Source organism: Lissotriton helveticus, chromosome 7 (assembly GCF_964261635.1).
Source record: "Lissotriton helveticus chromosome 7, aLisHel1.1, whole genome shotgun sequence".
In the NCBI taxonomy this organism is placed as follows: Eukaryota; Metazoa; Chordata; class Amphibia; order Caudata; family Salamandridae; genus Lissotriton; species Lissotriton helveticus.
The window spans coordinates 545,914,024-545,935,304 of record NC_136068.1 but is presented as its reverse complement, the minus strand read 5'-3'; positions in this window follow the sequence as shown (position 1 = coordinate 545,935,304).

Here is a 21,281-nt window from a genome sequence, read left to right as displayed (position 1 = left end):
CATCAAACTTGTTTGATACATACCATTTGTCTAATTTACATTTGCAAAGGCCGAAATTCGTAGAATTTTGATCTTTGCGAATGCTAATTAGCTTGATACATATGGCCCCAAGTGAGGCCTGTCTTGCGACATGGTGCATCTTTTGCATCACTGCTGCATTGGTTTCATGTGGTACGTTTTTTTTACACCATGACACATCTGCCTAAATGCATCAATTTGTAATTTTGTCGCCTCATAGCAAATCTTTTGCACCGCCGCTGCATCATAAAAGTGACGCACAGTGGCACAAAAGAGGCATACACCTATCATAAATCTGTCCCTAGCATTTTAAATGATTAATCCAGGATGACAATAAGGTGTGGCCTATCCAAAGGTTTGTTTAAGTTGAGGCCTACTCAGGATTGCAGATTAAAGTTACGCTTGATGAAGAATACAGAGGAGATAATACATGTAAAGGCCTACCAATGAAGTAAGTAATGTCCACTTTATTGCGCCAGTCATCATAAATGTATCCCTAAGCTTCTTATCTTGTTACAGATGAACCACCATATGTACCATCAAACTATTTTGCATTTCCTAAATAGCAAATTTTAAGGAATAAATAGCAATTCTTTACCATTCCTAATTTGCAATGAGCAAATTGCTAATTGCGAATTACCCATTCATTTCCATGGCCTAGGAGGCTCATAGGAATGAAGGTTGCAATTTGCGATTAGCAATTAGCTCATCACAAAATAGGAATTTTTTCAAGCGTGCAGGGGTATCTCAAGAACACCCTGCTGCACCCCTGAAAAAGAAATTTGGGGGCATATGGCACACATACATGCCCTAAGGGCATGTATGGGCGTCATATGGGACCTTTTGTTTTTTAGAAAAAAATGCTTTTTGAAAAGAATTCGCAAATTACCACAAACTAGAAGTTGGTGGTAGTTTCCAAATCCTTAATATCATTTTTTACATATTTTTTGTTTGATACATTGCATTTAAGGAATCGCAAAATTTGCAAATCCTTCAGTGCAATTGCAAAATAAGGAATAGCAAATTTTGAATTAAGGACATTTTAAGTCATTTCCACATGTGCAGTGTTTTGAAATTATGATTTGAAAATCGTTTTTGGGGAAAAGTAATGGTTTGCAAATTTATGACAAGGGCATAATGGTGTATGCTTCTCTATAAGGCATTTCAGTGTCTCTGATGTCATTTTTCCCATATTACATTATAAGACCTTTCCCCATGGAGCACATTCCTTGTAAATATGCTCCCACCTGTGCATGGCGAATTTAGATTTTGACTGTTTGAGTCACATAGCCATGTTAAAAGTGACCCAAAAAAATTGCAAACGTTTTAAAAAAACACATTCATGTGTCTTAAGGACATTTTAAGTCATTTCCCCATGGACAGTGTTTTCTAAGTGGCGCAAAAGAGGCATACACCTATCATAAATCTGTCCCTAGCATTTTAAATAATTAATTCAGGATGACAATAAGATGTGGCCTATCCAGAGGTTTGTTTAAGGTGAGGCCTACTCAGGATTGCAGATTAAAGTTACGCTTGATGAAGAATACAGAGGAGATAATACATGTAAAGCTCTACCAATGAAGTAAGTGATGTCCACTTCATTGCGCCAGTCATCATAAATGTATCCCTAGCTTCTTATCTTGTTAGACATCAACCGCCATATGTATCATATAACTATTTTGCATTTCCAAAATAGCGAATTTTAAGGAATAAATAGCGATTCTTTACCATTCCAAATTTGCGATGAGCAAATTGCTAATTGCAAATTACCCATTCATTTCCATGGGCTAGGACGCTCATAGGAATGAAGGTTGCAATTTGCGATTAGCAATTAGCTCATCACAAAATAGGAATTTTTCCAAAGGTGCAGGGGTGTCTCAATAACACCCTGCTGCACCGCTGAAAAAGAAATTTGGGGGCATATGGCGCACATAAATTTTAACAACATTCCTTTACCTCAAAAACGATTTTCAAATCATAATTTCAAAACACTGCACATGGGAAAATTACTTAAAATGTCCTTAAGACACATAAAAGCGTTTTTTGATTGCCTTTGCAGCATGTTTGTATCACTTTTAACATGGCTATGTAACACAAACATTCAAAATCTAAATTTGCCATGCACAGATGGGAGCATATTTACAAGCAATTTGCGCCACAGAGAAAGGTCTTACATTAAAATGGGAATAATACCATCAGGGACAGTCAATTGCCTTATAAAGAAGCATACACCATTATGTCCTTCTCATAAATTTAAAAACAATTCATTTTCCTCAAAAACGATTTTCAAATCATAATTTCAAAACACTGCACATGGGAAAATGACTTAAAATGTCCTTAAGACACATGAAAGCGTTTTTTGATTACCTTTCCAGCATGGTTGGGTCACTTTTAACATGGCTATGTAACACAAACATTTAAAATCTAAATTTACCATGCACAGGTGGGAGCATATTTACAAGCAATTTGCGCCACATAGAAAGGTCTTACATTAAAATGGGAAAAATAACATCAGGGACAGTCAATTGCCTTATAAAGAAGCATACACCATTATGTCTTTGTCATAAATTTAAAAACAATTCCTTTTCCCCAAAAACGATTTTCAAATCATAATTTCAAAACACTGCACATGGGAAAATGACTTAAAATGTCCTTAAGACACATGAAAGCGTTTTTTGATTGCCTTTGCAGCATGTTTGTATCACTTTTAACATGGCTATGTAACACAAACATTCAAAATCTAAATTTTCCATGCACAGGTGGGAGCATATTTACAAGCAATTTGCGCCACATAATTCATAATTTTCTCCTTAAAGCACACTATTCTCTATCTAAATTAAAGAAATATTTTCTCACCTTAGCAAATACTTTGAGTTTGAAAACAGTCTCAGAAACACACCAATTTGTCTTCAGCAGAGCAAAAGGTATGCACTCCAGAGTCTGCAGCTATCAAAAGCACAGAAATGCTGTAATTCTTCACACATATCTCTCATGTCACCCAATCAAAAGTCTTCCCTCACTTTTTTTCAAATGAAAACCCATCCCCCCTCTGCCATTTCTGCCTTATCTGCATGGGAACCACCTCTTGGAAGACCTCTGTTGTTTGCAAGTTCACACAACAATGTTGCAATTGAACTCTGAACTCTCAGTGCACCTGCATATCCAGTGCATTCTTTCATTTAATGATTTTTTATTGACCACTCAAAATACATCTTTCAAAGAACACATCTGTGCACCCTAACTTTCTGTTTTCAGCAATCAAAATCCACCAATCACTGTTACTGCTTCATGAACACAGAAACTCCACAGTTTTTTTTCATTTTACACTCTCATTTTTTCAACTGCCATTTCATTGCCACACTTCATCTGACTGCAGGAGAACCTTCTTTCACCATGTTTTCTGTCTGGATTGTTGGACATAGTTATATTCACTGGGCTCAAAGGTACGTTGAAAACAGGAAATTACCTAACCTCAATTTACAAGATGTGGAAATTAAGTGGTTTGGCCACAGAGGATTAAAATGTCACCAATTGATACCATTGGTGAAAACCTTTATGCATTTGCCCAAACCTGACCTGTTAATTGTGCACTGTGGAGGTAATGACTTGGGCACTTTGACTGGTGTAGGTCTGGAAATGCTTTTAAAGGACACCTTTGAGCAATTAATGGCACTTTTTCCTCAGACTGCCTTGGTATATTCAAATATATGCCAAAGACAGAAATGGAGGTGGTCCAAGCAATTTTGTCCACAAATTGAGAAGTCGAGGAAGCATGTAAACAAATCTGTTTCAGCTTACATGAGAGACCATGGAATGGGCTCCCTGTACAACAATAACTTGCGTTACTACATGCAAGATATCTACAGAGGAGATGGAGTTCACTTCTCAGATGAGGGCAACAGAATTTTCACTCTGAATTTAAGAATGTGCATTGGTACCTACTTATAAGTACCTAAATGTACCATAAACCCAAAAGCTCTTCTCAGAGCTACCCTACATCTAATCACTCACAATTATTATTTTACTCTAACATTTTTCACTAATTTTCAACAAAGTACGCTCCCTGGGGCGCTACCCGGTACGCGAACCGGGAGCTAACCTCGCGAAATTTTTTTAAAAAATGTTTTTTTTTCGCACATATAAGCCTCCTCAGCCACCCTCACAAAACCTAGGGGGTCAAGATAACTCTACCGTGCCCCCTTCTACCCATTCTGAACATTATTTGCCCTCCATCTTGTATCTTAATTCGACCGAAACACAAAATGGTGGACTCCCGGAACGCTTAAGGTCCGCGAACCGAGGCGCTCAACGGTTCGCGTACCGGGTCGCTCCCTGGGAAGCGCACCATCAAAAAAGGTGGGAAAGTAGTTCACAGAAAAGCCACTGGAGACAATTTCACCAAATATAGATTAGCTCATACTACATACCAATCCCTACCATTTTCACAAAATTGATTGGAATTCCATTTAGTCATTTAGCCTGTAGACCTCACTAAATACCCTGAGGTAAATTACTTCACAAAACACATCTGAAGTGTTGGAATTGACAACCAATGAAAATGTCACTTTCATTTTCTACTTTTTTTACCTGACATTTCATTGGTTATGTACCTGAATATATATAAAGGAAGAGAGAGAAACACAGCCATTTTGACTACTACTTCCTGAACTACATTGCAAGATCATTTTCACTCACAACTTAAACTTGTTTTTAGAAGGTGAGATATTATTTTATAAATTTGAAAACATTTTCAGATAGTTATATACTATCCCTCTGTAAGAGTTAGACATTGAGAAAGGCTTCTTTATTTTAATTATGGATTGATTTAGGTTTCTGTGGTATAATTATGAATTTACTTAGGCTTCTTCACAGGCACTTTTTAATAGTACTACTTCACGCCTGAAACCATACAGTGCCCATAGATTACTTCTCTGTTATAAACTCACAAGTACCTGTCTGAACTTAAACCCAACAGTGCCCTATCTCTACTGATATATTTATTTTTTATGCAAATTACAGCAATAAAATGGAAGGTGAGCAGAATGTTTCCTTCGAAATTGTTCTGGAGAACAACACACAAAAAGATATTGAGGACAATGATGACTCAGATTTCATGGATGAATCACGGGACCATGAATTAGTTCAATGTGTAGAATCTGTGGATCATTTACTTCATTATGATGACGGTCAAATGTGGGAACTTATGTTCACTCAACAAGAGGACATACCGGACAGTCAAATGCTAGACGTTCTATTAAATTTTGAAAAACAATCCGAAAAATAAAATTGTATGTAATATTAAAAAATTGTTTGAGTCTTTAATCATTTTTATATGTAATTCATAAACTAGTTAAATGTTAGAAATGTTATTACATTTTCAAACACAATCACAATAATAAATAATTGCTTAAAAAATAAAAAAAATTAAAAATAATCAACAAAACCAACAATCAATTAACATACTGCATTTGAAAAGTCTCTCATTCATTTTTCATTGCAGTACGCTGCCCAGAACGCTTCCCGGTTCGCGGACCGGGCGCTACCCACGAAAAAAAACAAAAAAAAATTATTTTTTTTTTGCCCCGCGGTGCCCTTTTAAAGCCTCCACATTAAACCTAGGGGATCAGGGAGGATCTACTATGCCCCCTTATGGTTACTTTCACCTTTGTTTTGGCCTCCTCTTGTCTCTCAATCCTACCGAGAGACAAGATGGCGGCCGCTCCGGACTGTTTAGAATGTTGACAGACACCGGAGAGCCAATCAGCTTCGCTACGCGAAGTTCCGTTACGCGAAAAGTCCGCGAACCGGAGCGCTGCCCGGTCCGCTGTTACTGATATATATCTTTTTTAAACGTTAATTTCTCAAAATCCACTGAAGCACATATATTGAGACCTACAAAAGGCACATCGGGCTACCAGTCCCTACAATTTTGCCAAGTTTCGTGCAAAGCCGTTCGGGCTAAAAGTGAGGCCAACCGCCCTATGGAAAACTCAATGTTAAAAACACGTTTTGGGACCCCCCTTTTTTCTCTGCCCCCCCTGGACGAACCCCCCCCAAATTTTCAGGGGCTGCTCAGAAACAAAATGTTCCATTTTCCAGAAAATTTCAGCCAATTCCGTCCACAAATGCCAAAGTTATTAGACATAGAATTTTCAAAAATCCCATAGGGAAAAAATCCTAACTATATATACCTACTGGCGACCGCCAGTAGGTAATATATATACATATATATATATATATATATATATATATATATATATATATATATATATATATATATTTTAGACAAAAACGATCCTTTCAAGCATGAGCGCGCTCGACAGTGTGTGCTCGACCCAAGGGCTGGATCAAAGCCCCAATATTAATTTTACAGTACAAGAAGGGCGGCACAACCGGATACTTTTTAAAGGTTATTTATTTCACCAACACTCCACCGACGCGTTTCAGCCTCACGGCTTTTCTCACCGTGAGAAAAGCCGTGAGGCTGAAACGCGTCGGTGGAGTGTTGGTGAAATAAATAACCTTTAAAAAGTATCCGGTTGTGCCACCCTTCTTGTACTGTAAAATATATATATATGATGGAGACACCTTTATTGAGCAGAATGACCCTCGTTGTTTGGCGAATGCATTTCGGCATCTTTGTAGCCTTCCTCAGCGCCAGTATATATATATATATGTGTATATATTACCTACTGGCGGTCGCCAGTAGGTATATATAGTTAGGATTTTTTCTCTATGGGATTTTTGAAAATTCTATGTCTAATAACTTTGGCGTTTGTGGACGGAATTGGCTGAAATTTTCAGGAAAATGGCACATTTTGTTTCTGAGCAGCCCTTGAAAATTTGGGGGGGGTTCGTCAAGGGGGGGCCGAGAAAAAAGGGGGGTCCCAAAACGTGTTTTTAACATTGAGTTTTCCATAGGGCGGTTGGCCTCACTTTTAGCCCGAACGGCTGAATGGATTTGCACGAAACTTGGCAAAATTGTAGGGACTGGTAGCCCGATGTGCCTTTTGTAGGTTTCAATATATGTGCTCCAGTGGATTTTGAGAAATTAACGTTTAAAAAAAGATATATATCTGTAACAGCGGACCGGGCAGCGGCCCAGGACGCGTACTTTTCGCGCAACGGAGCTTTGTGAAGCGAAGCTGATTGGTTCTCTGGCGTCTGTCAACATTCCAAACAGTCCGTAGCGGCCGCCATCTTGTCTCTCGGTAGGATCGAGAGACAAGAGGAGGCCAAAGCGAAGGGGCAAATGACCATAAGGGGGCATAGTAGATCCTCGCTGACCCCCTAGGTTTGATGTGGAGGTTTTAAAAGGGCCCCGCCGGGCAAAAAAAATAAATAATAATAATAATCGAACGGCTGAATGGATTTGCACGAAACTTGGTAAAATATTAGGGACTGGTAGCCCGATGTGCCTTTGCTAGGTCTCAATATATGTGCTCCAGTGGATTTTGAGAAATTAACGTTCAAAAAAAGATATATATCTGTAACAGCGCTCCGCTTCGCGTACTTTTCGCGTTACGGAGCTTTGCGAAGCTGATTGGTTCTCCGGCGTCTGTCAACATTCCAAACAGTCCGTAGCGGCCGCCATCTTGTCTCTCGGTAGGATTGAGAGACAAGAGGAGGTCAAAGCGAAGGGGGAAATGACCATAAGGGGGCATAGTAGATCCTTCCTGACCTCTTAGGTTTGATGTACCATTTTGCCAAGTTTGGTGTAATTCCGTTCAGCCATTCAGGCTGTAGACGTATGTAAATGTCCTATGGAAAATTGCATGGGGAAAACACATTTGAAAGTGTTGAAATTTAGAACCAATTAAAATGTTACTTTGGTTTGTATTTGTGTGTGATGAAAGTTAATTGGTTATGTATATATGTCAAATGAGAGGAAACCACAGCCATTTTGTGATACTACTGTCTGAGGTACATTTGTGAGGAATTTTTGGTGGTGAATTTCTGGTGTTTGATTTACACAGTACTAACACTTTTCCTACTTTTAAAAAGGTGAGTTGTTAATTTGTAAGGGGAACTATGTTGTACACTTGAAGATAATTTGAAAAATGTTTCTGTTATTTATTTGCAGTCCTTCTGTTATACTAAATACTTGATAACGTTAGTTTTATATTATGTATTACTAAAAACGATAAATGAAAGTGATTATTTTTTTCTGCAATTTACAGCAAGCAATTTCAAAATAAAATGGCTCACAATGAAGAGACCGTGGCAATTTCTTTTGAATTGTCCACTACATTGATTGAAATTGAGAGCACCAATAATGAAATATTGTCACAAGGAGGACATGACTTGTATGATTCCATTAGATTGATTGAAATGGACAGCACCAAGAATGAAATATTGTCACAAGGAGATGACTTGAATGATTCCACTACATTGATTGAAATTGAGAGCACCAATAATGAAATATTGTCACAAGGAGGAGATGGCTTGTATGATTCCATTAGATTGATTGAAATGGACAGCACCAATAATGAAATATTGTCACAAGGAGGAGATGACTTGAATGATTCCACTACATTGATTGAAATTGAGAGCACCAATAATGAAATATTGTCACGAGGAGATGACTTGAATGATTCCACTACATTGATTGAAATGGACAGCACCAATAATGAAATATTGTCAGAAGGAGGAGATGACTTGAATGATTTTTTTGATCAATCTCTTGATGGCGAATTTATCGAGTGTTTGGAGACCATAGAGTTACAAGAATCATCATTGCAGACTTTTAATGAGGAGATTCCAGATGAGATGATTGAAGAGGAAATTACTGATGAGGACATGTTACTAGTTGTTTCAAATTTAGAAAATTCTGAAGAATAAATTTATATTTAGAAATCAAAAATTGTTTGAGACATTATTTATTTTTATTTTTAATTTATGAGGTTGTAGCGAAGTGATTGTAGTATAAAATGAGACTTATAGTATAGAGTGCAACATTTTTATGTTACATGGTAAGTTTACTCATATTTACTTCCCTTCTGCCACTATATTATCTCCAATGTGTATTTGACATGTCTTCTTCATCTCCGGCCTCCTTTCTCTCAGTGTGTGTCTCCGATGCATCTTATCGCTGGTATTTTGTGTAATTACAGAAGAGAGTAAAATAAAATAGTTCGGAACGTGAAAAGGGGGCAAAGTAGAGTACTCCTCACCCCCTAGGCCTTTTTAGGCGGTCCCAAAAGGATCAGTTTCTGCTTTCCTGAGAGATTATGGTATGAGTTCCATATACCACAATAACTTGCATTACAACATGCAAGATATCTATCTCCTATTACCAACTTTTGGAGATATTCGCGCTAAGCGCGAATATCTCCAAAAAGTAACACCTGCCCTGAGCAGTTCTTAGCCATGTTATCCAATGGGAGGTGGATAACATGGCTAAGAGCATTAGCTCGGTAATGTATGAATATCGCTGAGTTTTTAGCGATATTCATGCATTGTGGCCGTTTATTATCGCATTTGTGATAAACCTTGATAATAGCAAGGTTTATCTTCGGTAATTTCTGATGATGCTTAGCGGTAAAAAATTCGTTGGTAAGCATCGTTAGCGATAAATATCGCTTAACTTTGGTAATATGCCCCAACGTCTGTTAACGTTCGATTCGAAGGAAATGAGGAAGTGTTGAAAAACATTGTCTGCGCCATCTTGCCTTTTTTGAAATGCCACACTTTTGTCGTGCACGGCAGCCATTTTAGATGTCTTGACCAGACCCACTCTCTGCACGCTGTCGATTCGTAGCATGGCTCCTCACCCTCGCAAGCATCTTCCCCAGGCACTGGTCACCCCCGCTCTCTGTCTTATGCATGGGCAATAAACCTCCCCCCATCTGCGCTGCTCTTCCCTGAGAATCACACTGTGCCCGCCCGACACCTCCCTTTCGCCCTATTCACTACCGCACCCTCTGACACTCCTCTTCCTCTGTGTCCGATTGTCCAGGCTATCAGCTAGCCCTGCAGATGTAGTTTATGGCCCCAGCTGTAAAGAATCACCCCTCTTCAAAGGAGTTATAGTAGATCAAGGCCCACACCCGATGAGATCCGTCACACCACACGTGTTCCTACTATCTGAAAACTATCCTGTATTGTGATTGGGGAGGGGACAGAGCCTGAAGCGGAAGATTCCAGGAATGACTCTTTGTACATCAAAGTTTTTACAATTATGTGTCACATTAAAAATATATAGCACTCCAACAAAGTAGTAGGAATATAAAACTTTAATAACATATAAATATATACAACAAAACAAAAACAGTAAAAACATTTAAACAACGAAGAGACCGTGGCAATTTCTTTTGAATTATCCAATAGATTTATTGAAATTGACAGCACCAATAATGAAATATTGTTGTCAGTAGCGGTCTGTTGTGCGAATAGTTCCAAGGCAGCAGAACGCGCTGAAATCTAGATGGCACGAAAGTGATGTCTAGCAAGTTGCCGCCCAGCAAATAACGGCGTGGGGCGCCGCGGGGGTGAGTGAGTCCAGTAGGCACCACAGCTATTCTTAGCGGCATTGCAGAATTACTGCTGGGGACAATGCCTGTGCTGTAGCAGGGTCACAGCAGAAACAAAAAGGATTCTGTTGAAGATGTTGTTGGTTTTCAATTTGAAAACAGTTCTGGTGTCAACTGCTATGCTATTGTAGTGGTTAATGTTTTGTTTTCTCTAGAAAATGTAAAAGAGGGGGAGGCAGTCCAAAGTTCCGTTAAAAGGGCAAAGGAAAGGATCGGTGGTTTGAACTATCAGTCAAAAAGGGGAGGGGGTGCAACAATTTTTCCTACCGGGTCACACTGTGCTTTCACCGGAAGTGAGGTCTGCAGGATTCTAGTAATTCAAAGTGAGGCTGGCGCCGACGTCCCGCGGATACAGTTTCGTCACTCCACGGGTGATCATGGCAGTCATTCCCCATCGGGGGTCGGAGACTCCCGCGGCTCCTCTAGAATCTTCAAGGTCGTGGAGGACTACGGTGGTGGAGTCAACCAGTGACCGGGCCATTTCTTTATGCTGGGCCCGCTCTTGCCAGGTCGACCGCCATTTTGAGAGTTCGGTAGCTACTGGCGATCGCGGGGTCAAATGAGCGGACGGGCTCCACCCTGCCGGGCGAGACGTTGCAGCATAGCCACAGTGGAAGAACCCTTTTCCGGGCGCCTGGAGCGCTGAGGGTGCAGCTGGGAAGCCTCCACCTGGGGAGGCGGGAGAGGCCTGTTCGCACCGTCTCTCCCTGCCAGTGCATCCCACGGCGTCTCGCTTGAGATTTGTTATGGCCGGACCAGGCGATGAGGACGAGGGGGGGGGGTCGGAGGCATGTGCAAGACATCCCCCCCCCAGTGTTGTCGCAGCCATTTTTCAAGAAAGAAGAAGTGTCCCGTCCGTCTTCGGGCCGGGCTTCCGGTAGATGTCGGCCGGACGCCCCTGGCTCTGGCCCCATTAACGGGTTTCTTGGTTTATTGGCTGCAGCCGGATCCCGTCGGCCTCGGCCCCCCGACCGTTGGTGGCCGGACCGGAAGAGCATGTGGCGGGACTACCTGCAACTCTCAAGGGCCACCGCGGCCGGACTGGGAGAGAGAGGGGAGGGTCGAGGAGACATTCCCCCCCCCCTGCAACTGTTCAGCGTTGTAAAGGCAATCCCCTGGCCGGGTCCCGCTGGTCTCGGCCTCTCCTCCGGCTACACCCTACGTTAGGATCTCCTGGCCGAGGCGTGGCAGCAGGACCTGCTTTATATGGGCTGCTCCCGGCTGGGCGTAGCCGGAACCCTGCCCCACCTTGGAAGTTTCCAGAGTGGGGGCGGATGTTCTACTGACTTGCATTTTCCCTAGTCTATCGATTTTTTGGGCGTGGCAGGCGGTGGGACAGCGAGGGGTGATTTGGTTTCTCTTACTGTTTTTCTGGTCTCTCACCACTGGCATATTTCTAACGTTTTCTTGTTTCTAGGACATTAATAGGTTTTATCATTACGTTATGTTATCGTTTCTTTGTTCGTTGTTTAATAAAAGTTCATGTTCATCAGTGGCCTACTGATTTTCGATTTCCTATTCTTTTCTTTCCAGGTTGTTTCATGCTAAAGTTTCTGTTAACAGGATACAGTGATCACTTCGTTATTATTGCATATGTCTTTTTCACTAGGGGTGCTCTCTGGTCGGGCCAGATGACGTATGTCTAGTAAATGGTCCGGGTGAAACAGGTGCATCAATCAGTGGGGAGTAGATAGGCATGACAGATTACAACGGGGGAGAAAGGTCCGCATTATGTACCCTTTCACTACTTGCAAAGATTTTCCTACGTTTATTTGCAAACAGGGAATACCTCCAAAAAGAACTAATTCCCAAACAGGCAATGTTCGGACAATCAATCAATCAATGAGGAATGAAATAGGTACGACGTGTTAAAGGCTTGCGTTACCTACCCTTCACTATCTGCAAAGGGAGAGAGAATATTCCTATTCTTCCTCGTTTGCAGGCAGAGAAGATCCTTAAGAGAACCAACTTCGAACAATTCAATGCTCGATTCAAACAATCAACAAGGGGTACTGTGAACACAAATGAACGCCGCTTATGTACATACGCATTGCTATTTTCAACAGGTTGTTCCTAATGTTTCTATTTTAGCGAGGTCAAAAAGAGATCCCATTAGTGGCCTACTGATTTTGCTCGATTCCTTTTGTTTTTTTACACGGTTTTTCGCTATCTGCAAAGACTAAACAGAGTATTTTGACTCTGTGCTTGTTTGTAAATAGAGAATGAACCAAAGAGAACAATCAATCAAATGGAGAGAGAAGCAGGCACGACGGATTACAAAGGGGGCAAAGGGCTGCGTTAACTACCCTTCACTATCTGCAAAGAGAGAGTACTCCTAATAGAAATGAGGGGTGGGGGGTAGCATTCAAAGCAGATCAGTGTGCATAAACACGAAAATGTTTTTACTTACCACGTACTTGACATTCGACAGCTTATGATATTTGCTATTAAAAAACCATTGAAATTCACTGAAAAAACCATAGGTTATAGACCATATATAGTTAGGAATTAGCATTTACAAAACCTTGAAAATTCACTGAAAAAACCATAGGTTATAGACCATATATAGTTAGGAATTAGCATTTAAAAAACCTTATTTTACTCACACAAAACCATTGAAATTCCATATATAGTTAGTTGCACTAACTATATATCGCGCACCCGCAATCCACTGCTGATGATGTCACATATTACATCATTCATGACATGGTCAGTGACATCACTGATGACATCACTGATGACATCTCAAATGACATCACTGATGATATCTCATTTGACATCAATGGTCACATCAATGATGATATCATTAATGTGACAATACAATGCATCTCCTCACACTTTAATATAACCTCTGTTACACCCAGTGTTAAATACAGAGTATAATTTTTGAAACCATTGACACACCAATACTAGTTACTACATACGCACTCACTGATTCCTACGTCTACACACACATTCACTCATTCACCCATACAATCATTCATACATACAATCACTCATCTTTACAACACTATCATATGCACTCATACACCTATACAGACACTCACACTCTGCCACTCATCCATGGAGTTACTCACACACCTAGTCAGTCCTGTAAAGAATCAATCACAGTTCCATTTTCTAATCTATACAGTTAAACATAGAGTACCTTACATTTTAAAACATATACTAACACATACTTACTCTCTTATAGAATCACTGATACAAGTACACATTGATCTGCACAGAGTCACACACCTCCCAGCCAGCCATACACACACTCAGTCTCCCATACAAATACTTGTGCAACCAATCAATAACCCATATAGCTACTTATATAGCTACTGATCAACACATGCAGCAGCTTGCACAACAACAGACATGCTGATGCACACTTTCAGACAGTTTAGTCACTAACCCGTGCATTTAGTAAGACGCATTTAATCACTCACTCATACAGTCAATCACGCACCTACTAAAACCTTCATTCAGACACTTATACATCCACTCATTCTTCAATATGTAAAACATATTTAAACTTTACAGAAACACATAATCACTGGATGTTGTCATCAGTGATGTCATTTGAGATGTCATCAGTGATGTCATCAGTGATGTCATTTGAGATGTCATCAGTGATGTCATCAGTGATGTCACTGACCATGTCATGAATGATGTAATATGTGACATCATCAGCAGTGGATTGCGGGTGCGCGATATATAGTTAGTGCAACTAACTATATATGGAATTTCAATGGTTTTGTGTGAGTAAAATAAGGTTTTTTAAATGCTAATTCCTAACTATATATGGTCTATAACCTATGGTTTTTTCAGTGAATTTTCAAGGTTTTGTAAATGCTAATTCCTAACTATATATGGTCTATAACCTATGGTTTTTTCAGTGAATATATATATATATATATACACATATACATATATATATATATATATATATATATATATATTCACTGAAAAAACCATAGGTTTCACACCAGTTATAGTTAGCTGAACATTTTACTCATACAAAACCATTGAAATTCCCACGTTATAGTTAGTTGGACTCACTATAACTCGCGCGCCCGCAATCCACTGCTGATCATGTCACATATTACATCATTCATGACATGGTCAGTGACATCACTGATGACATCACTGATGACATCTCAAATGACATCACTGATGACATCTCTGATGACATCTCAAATGACATCACTGATGACATCACTGATGACATCATCCAGTGACTGTGTGCTTCTGTAAAGTTTAAATATGTTTTACATATTCAAGAATTAGTGGGTGTATAAGTGTCTGGATGAAGGATTTAGTTGGTGTGTGACTGACTGTATGAGTGAGTGATTAAATGTGTCTTACTGAATGCATGGGTTAGTGACTAAACTGTCTGAATGTGTGCATCAGTATGTCTGTTGTTGTGTAAGCTGCTGCATGTGTTGATCATTAGCTGTATGAGTGGCTATATGGGTTATTGATTGGTTGCCCAAGTATTTGTATGTGAGGCTGAGTGTGTGTGTGGGTGGCTGGGAGGTGTGTGACTCTGTGCATAGATGTGTGAGCAGTTGATTCACTAGGTGTATGGGTTCAAGAGTGCATGAGGAAACAGCTGTATGGGCGGTTGACTGTGTGCATGGCTGTGTTGGTGAGTGAATGGATATCTCAGTGCTACATGTCCAAGTAAGTACATATGTAAAACACAGTGCATGTGAGAGTTGGCATTTATAAATGACTATACATGATAGTCAGTGATTGTGTGAGTGGCTGTATGGATCAATGTGTACTTGTATAAGAGAGTAAGTATGTGTTAGTATATGTTTGTATAATTGAGGTGTTGTCTGTATAACTGTATAGATGAGGAAATGGGAATGTGATTGATTCTTTGCATGACTGACTAGGTGTGTGAGTAACTCCATGGATGAGTGGCAGTGTGTGAGTGTCTGTATAGGTGTATGAGTGCATATGATAGTGTTGTATTGATGAGTGACTGTATGTATGAGTGATTGTATGGGTGAATGAGTGGATGTGTGTGTAGACCTAGGAATGTATGTATGTATAAACCATTTTATAGCGCGCTCTATTACTTGGGAGTATCCTGGCGCGATGGGAAATGGCAAAAGAAGACGGGCGGAGATCCACTCATGTCACACTTTTGAATAGATGGGTTTTCAGATTTTTCTTAAACTGAGCTACACACTGAGTAGAGCGCAGATGGAGAGGAAGGGCATTCCAAGCCCGGGCAGCAACCACAGCTATGGACTGGCCCCCTAGTCTAGTTCGCTTAAAGCGAGGAAGAGTCAACTTGAACAGGGAAGACGATCTAAGAGCTCGTGTGGGAGCATAGAAAGTAAACCGCTTCTTCAAGTAGGCAGGTCCCTGATCATGGGTTGCTCTAAACGAGATACAAGGGATTTGAACAAGATGCGTTGTGACACTGGCAGCCAATGAAGGCTACACATGTGAGAGCGAACGCTCTTCCATCTCGGAACATTAAAAAGAAGGCGGACTGCGGCGTTCTGGATAACCTGGAGGCGTTTAACCAGGTAAGCGGGAATACCGCTAAACAGAGCATTCGTGTAGTCCAGCCTTGCTAGGATAAGAGCTCGAGCGACAGTCTCCTTTGCTTCTCTAGGGAGCAGTGGAAAAAATCTTCGCAACATTCTCAAAGTAGCAAAGCATGTCCCGGATAGTTTCTTTATGTGGTCCTCAAATCTAAGGTCCTCTCCAAACCATATGCCAAGATTTTTTGCGGGGCCTCCCATCACCTTGGGGCTGGGAATGTTCTGGGGCCACAACGCATTTTTAAAGTTGGAGGGGAAGGAACCGTAGAAGAGGACCTCAAATTTGTCCTCATTACATTGCAGCTGGGCCCTAGTCAGCGAGTCAGTGAGTGCGTATGTGGTAAATGGTATTGGTGTGTCAATGGTTTCAGGAATGGTAGTTTGTATTTAACACTAGGTGTATCAAAGGTTAGATTAGAGTGTGAGGAGGTGCATCGTATTATCACATGGATGATGTCATCAGTGATGTCATTTGAGATGTCATCAGTGATGTCATCAGTGATGTCACTGACCATGTCATGAATGATGTAATATGTGACATCATCAGCAGTGGATTGCGGGCGCGCGAGTTATAGTGAGTCCAACTAACTATAACGTGGGAATTTCAATGGTTTGTATGAGTAAAATGTTCAGCTAACTATAACTGGTGTGAAACCTATGGTTTTTTCAGTGAATTTCAAAGGTTTTTTAAATGCTAATTCCTAACTATAATGAGTGTTAAACCTATGTTTTTTTCAGTGAATTTCAAAGGTTTTTTAAAAGCTAATTCCTAACTATAACGAATTTGTAACCTACGGTTTTTAAAGTGAATTATTACGTTTTTTTAATAGCTATTTTTTATAGTTATTAATTATTATAATTTTTATAAAATTATTTAAATAATGTATATTTTTCTAACATTAACATCTGTACCTACTTGTAGGTACAAAAACACCCACATAACACAACAGCTCTTTTCAGAGCTACCCTACCTCTAAGCACTCTAAATTCTTTTTTTACTCTAATTTTTTCACTGTTTTTCCCCGTGGTGCGCTCAGGGTACACGTACCTGGAAGCGTACATGGGAACACACCCATCGCTTACCCCGCGAAAATTAAAAAAAAATGTTTTTTTTTTTGCCGTTCAGGGTCCTTCTAGGCCCCCCTCAGAAAACCTAGGGTGTCAGGGGGTGTCTACCCTGCCCCCTTTTAATAATTTCCCCCTTTTTTTTCACCTCTTGTGTCTCGATTCTACCGAGACACAAGATGGCGGACTCTCCGGACTGTTTGGAATGTTGACAGACACCCGAGAGCCAATAAGCTTTCCTCTCGCGCACTTCCATGGCGCGCCGGGTGCGCTTACCGGTAAGCGCTCGAAGTGCGCATATAGATATATATGTGTTTTTGAAGTTAATTTTTGTAAAAACCACTGGAGAAATTGTCACCAAATATAGAAAAGGCACTTCTGCGTACCAGTCCCTACAATTTTGCAGAGTTTGGTGTAATTCCATTCAGGGGTTCAGGCTGTAGCCGTGGCTGAACGTCCTATGGAAATTAAGATGGGAAAAACACGTTTTGGGACCCCCCTTTTTTCTCAGCCCCCGCATGACGAATATCCCCGAAACTTCCAGGGAAGGACCAGAGTGGAGCTGGCCTAAATTCTGGAAAATTACACGCAAATTTCTCAACCGGCGCCAAAGTTATTCCCAATAGAATGTTGCGGATTTCCTATGGAAACTAGGTCCTAACAATAACTACCTAGTATATACAGTAGTATACATAAGTCCATTGTTCATTTAACTCATTTATACAGAGTCACCATGTTTGCCTTTAATGGTGCATTGTGGGTTTTGTAGTTAATTTAAAATGAATCTGGCTTTTTCATAGCCTATCCATGTGTCGCACCACTGTTAGGAATTGGTGATTACTTTACCCACTAGTAGTTAGCTACCAAAAGTACTTTATTTGGCGCAACTCATTTTAAAGTGAGCAACATGGCAGGACAATCATTAGTATTATTGCCCATTATGCTGCATTCTATGACAACTTGTACTAGTCGCTCACTGAAATGAAATGAAATGAAATGAAAAATTGCACTTATATAGCGCGTAACTACCCGGAGGCCTCGCAGCGCTTTAGACTGATTACTGTGGCGGGCTACCGGGTACGTCAACACGCTTTTGCGAACAGGTGGGTTTTCAGAGCTTTCCTGAATGACATTCGGTTACTATTCTCTCTCAAGGCTAAAGGGAGAGAGGTCCAGAGTTTTTCAGCCATGTGGGCAAAGGAGCGGCCGCCCCATCGGGCTTTGTTGATTTTAATTGTGGTTGCCAAATGCAGTGAGCCAGAGCGAAGAGCTCTAGAAGGTACATAAGGTACCACTAAGGGAAACAAGACGGCAGGGCCCGTTCGGTGGAAAGATTTGTGCAGAATGCACATGGCCTTGAACTGTGCTCTGGCAATCACTGGAAGCCAATGGAGTTCTTTTAGTGCATTCCTCGCTGATTGCCAGCGAGGAATGTTGAACAGTAGTCGGGCGGCGCAGTTTTGCGTGACCTGAAGCCTTTTAGTCACTACCGCCGGGGCTCCTAAATAAAGAGCATTCCCATAATCCAGGCGGGAGAGTATCAGGGCCAGCACCATGATCCTTCTCGCCTGGAATGGAAGCAGGGGGAGCACTTTGCGGAGCATTTTCATTAGCCCAACACATGTGGAGGCGATTTTAGTGGCTTGGACCGAGAAGTCCAGCGCTTTGTCAAGCCAAATTCCCAGGCTCTTTATCTGAGGTTTGGGGGGAGGGGGAGAGCCGAGACATGAGGGCCAAATGGGAGCCAAGGTGGTCAAGGAGTGGTTGCCCAATAACATGATCTCAGTCTTCTCCCCATTGAGTTTGAGGTGGGAGGATTGCATCCACTTAGCAACAGCCTCTAGACAGGGGCCCAAGGTGTTAGACGGCCCCTCAGTGTGGTCCAAAGAGACCACCAATTGGGTGTCGTCGGCGTAGGTGACAATACGCACACCAAAAGGGTGGACTGTCTTCTCTAGAGGCTGCATGTAAACATTAAACAAGGTGGGGCTCAGGGAGGAGCCCTGGGGGACCCCACAGCTAAGCGGATGCTTGGAAGATGCCACCTCGCCCTCAAACACCTGGAAGAATCGCTCGTCCAGGAAGGAGGTCAGCCATGCTAGGGCCGCGCCCGACACACCCATGCCCTTCAGACGATGTAATAATGTGGCATGGTTAACTGTGTCGAACGCGGCACTAAGGTCGAGGAGTATGATGGCTGTTTTTCCTCCCCGGTCCAGCATGACTCTCGCTGCCTCCGTCACTGCCAAGAGAGCCGTTTCAGTGCCGTGCTGCGGGCGGAAACCCATCTGAGAGACACGAAGTAGACTATTAGATTCTAAATAATCTACTAAGATCTTGTTAACATGCTTCTCCAGCAGTTTGCTCATCCAAGGAAGCAGAGAGATGGGGCGAAAATTGGACAAGTTGGTGTGATCCAAGTTCGGCTTTTTCAGCAGAGCCCTAACCATCGCGCACTTCCATGGAGCTGAAACGGAGTTGGAAGCGATAGAGGCATTGAGGACATCCAAGATGAACGGGCGGATGGTATCGATCACCTTAACTAGGGTCTGTGGAGGGGCCGGATCATTAGGAGATCCCAAGATGACTTTAGGGATCATTGCATCTAATGTACTAGGGCAAAGAAATGGAAAAGTGTCCAATGAACAGGAAGTGGGCGGGTCATGGTCTGTTGTGAAGATGAGACCCGTATCCTCACTACCTGTAGGGAACAGGGAATAGATGGCCTGAATCTTTTGAGAAAAGAAAGTAGCTAGGCTGTTATAACGATCCTGTATGCCATCCGATGGCAAAAGCTCAAAGGGAGGGGAAATTAGAGATTTCGCTATTTTGAAAATTTCCTTAGGGGAGTTCGCGGCAAGATTGATTTTGGTTCCGTAGAACTCCACTTGTGCAGATTTTATTTCATTTTTGTAGAGCTTTATAGTGGCTCTATACTCTGATTCCTTCAATAGAGAACGTTCTTTCCTCCAGGCTCTCTCCGATTTGCGGCATGCTTGTTTCAAAATTCTGAGTCCGGGAGAATACCAGGGGGCGACTTTAGATCTTTTTATGTGTAGGACTAAGTGTTCTTTGACTTTCGGCAATGTGCCTTGAGAGAAGCCCTATCCCTAGGAGGTTTTTCACCTGACTCCCACAGTGTTAGGATACATTGGACACCAATTATTGCTAGCAATAATTTTTGTGTAACACTTTTCAACTCATGTTTCCCTCGTTCAATATTGTGATATATACATATATATACAGTGATCTTGAAAGCAATGGAAAGCAATAAACTGAGACTCTACTAGTTAAGAGGTGATGTCTCATTGGCAGGGAAAGTAGTGCATAGAGAGAAAGATAAGGGAGAGAGAAAGATATATAGAGAAGGGGTTGTATTATGACTAACTAAATAAGTCTTTGCATTTCTTAATCAGCGTTTGGACAGTCCCATTCCATAACCTTTGGTGTTTCTATAGTCAGTTTCTAAAAGGTTCAGTTTTTGTTTCATATTTACAAGTGTACATGCATCTCTTCATCTCCGTTGAGTCCCCACAGAGTTCTGGTCTTGAAACGTATTATTAATTTGGACTCCAGACATCTTAATTTTTTAATACGATTGCCTCCTCTTTCGTGTTCATTGATGGTTGCTAATCCTGAGTACATGATATCTCGCCAGGTTTTATTGGTATGAATTTGTAAATGTTTGGCTATGGCATAGCTGTGACCATTGTTTTGGATCGCTCAAATATGTTCCAATATTCTCTTTTTTAGGGGACATATTGTTGAACCGATGTATCGTTTGCCACAACAATATTCAATCAGATAGACAACAAAATGAGATTCACATGAGATCTTATCTTGAACTTCAAATGTTCATCCTCTTTGGTCTTTGATGGTTTTGAGGTTTTTGCCAACCTTACATGATTTGCAAGTCATGCACTTTGTGAATCCATTTTGTCGTTTCTGCAGCCATTTTTCTGGTTTTACATTCTTAAAGTGGCTGTTGACCAATGTATCATGAAGGGATGGAGCCTTTCTATAAGAGATTAACGGTCTATCTCCAATCAGACACCAATATCAGGATCTTTCTTAAGCACACTCCAATACTTCATCAAAGTTTTTCAAATTTGGAAGA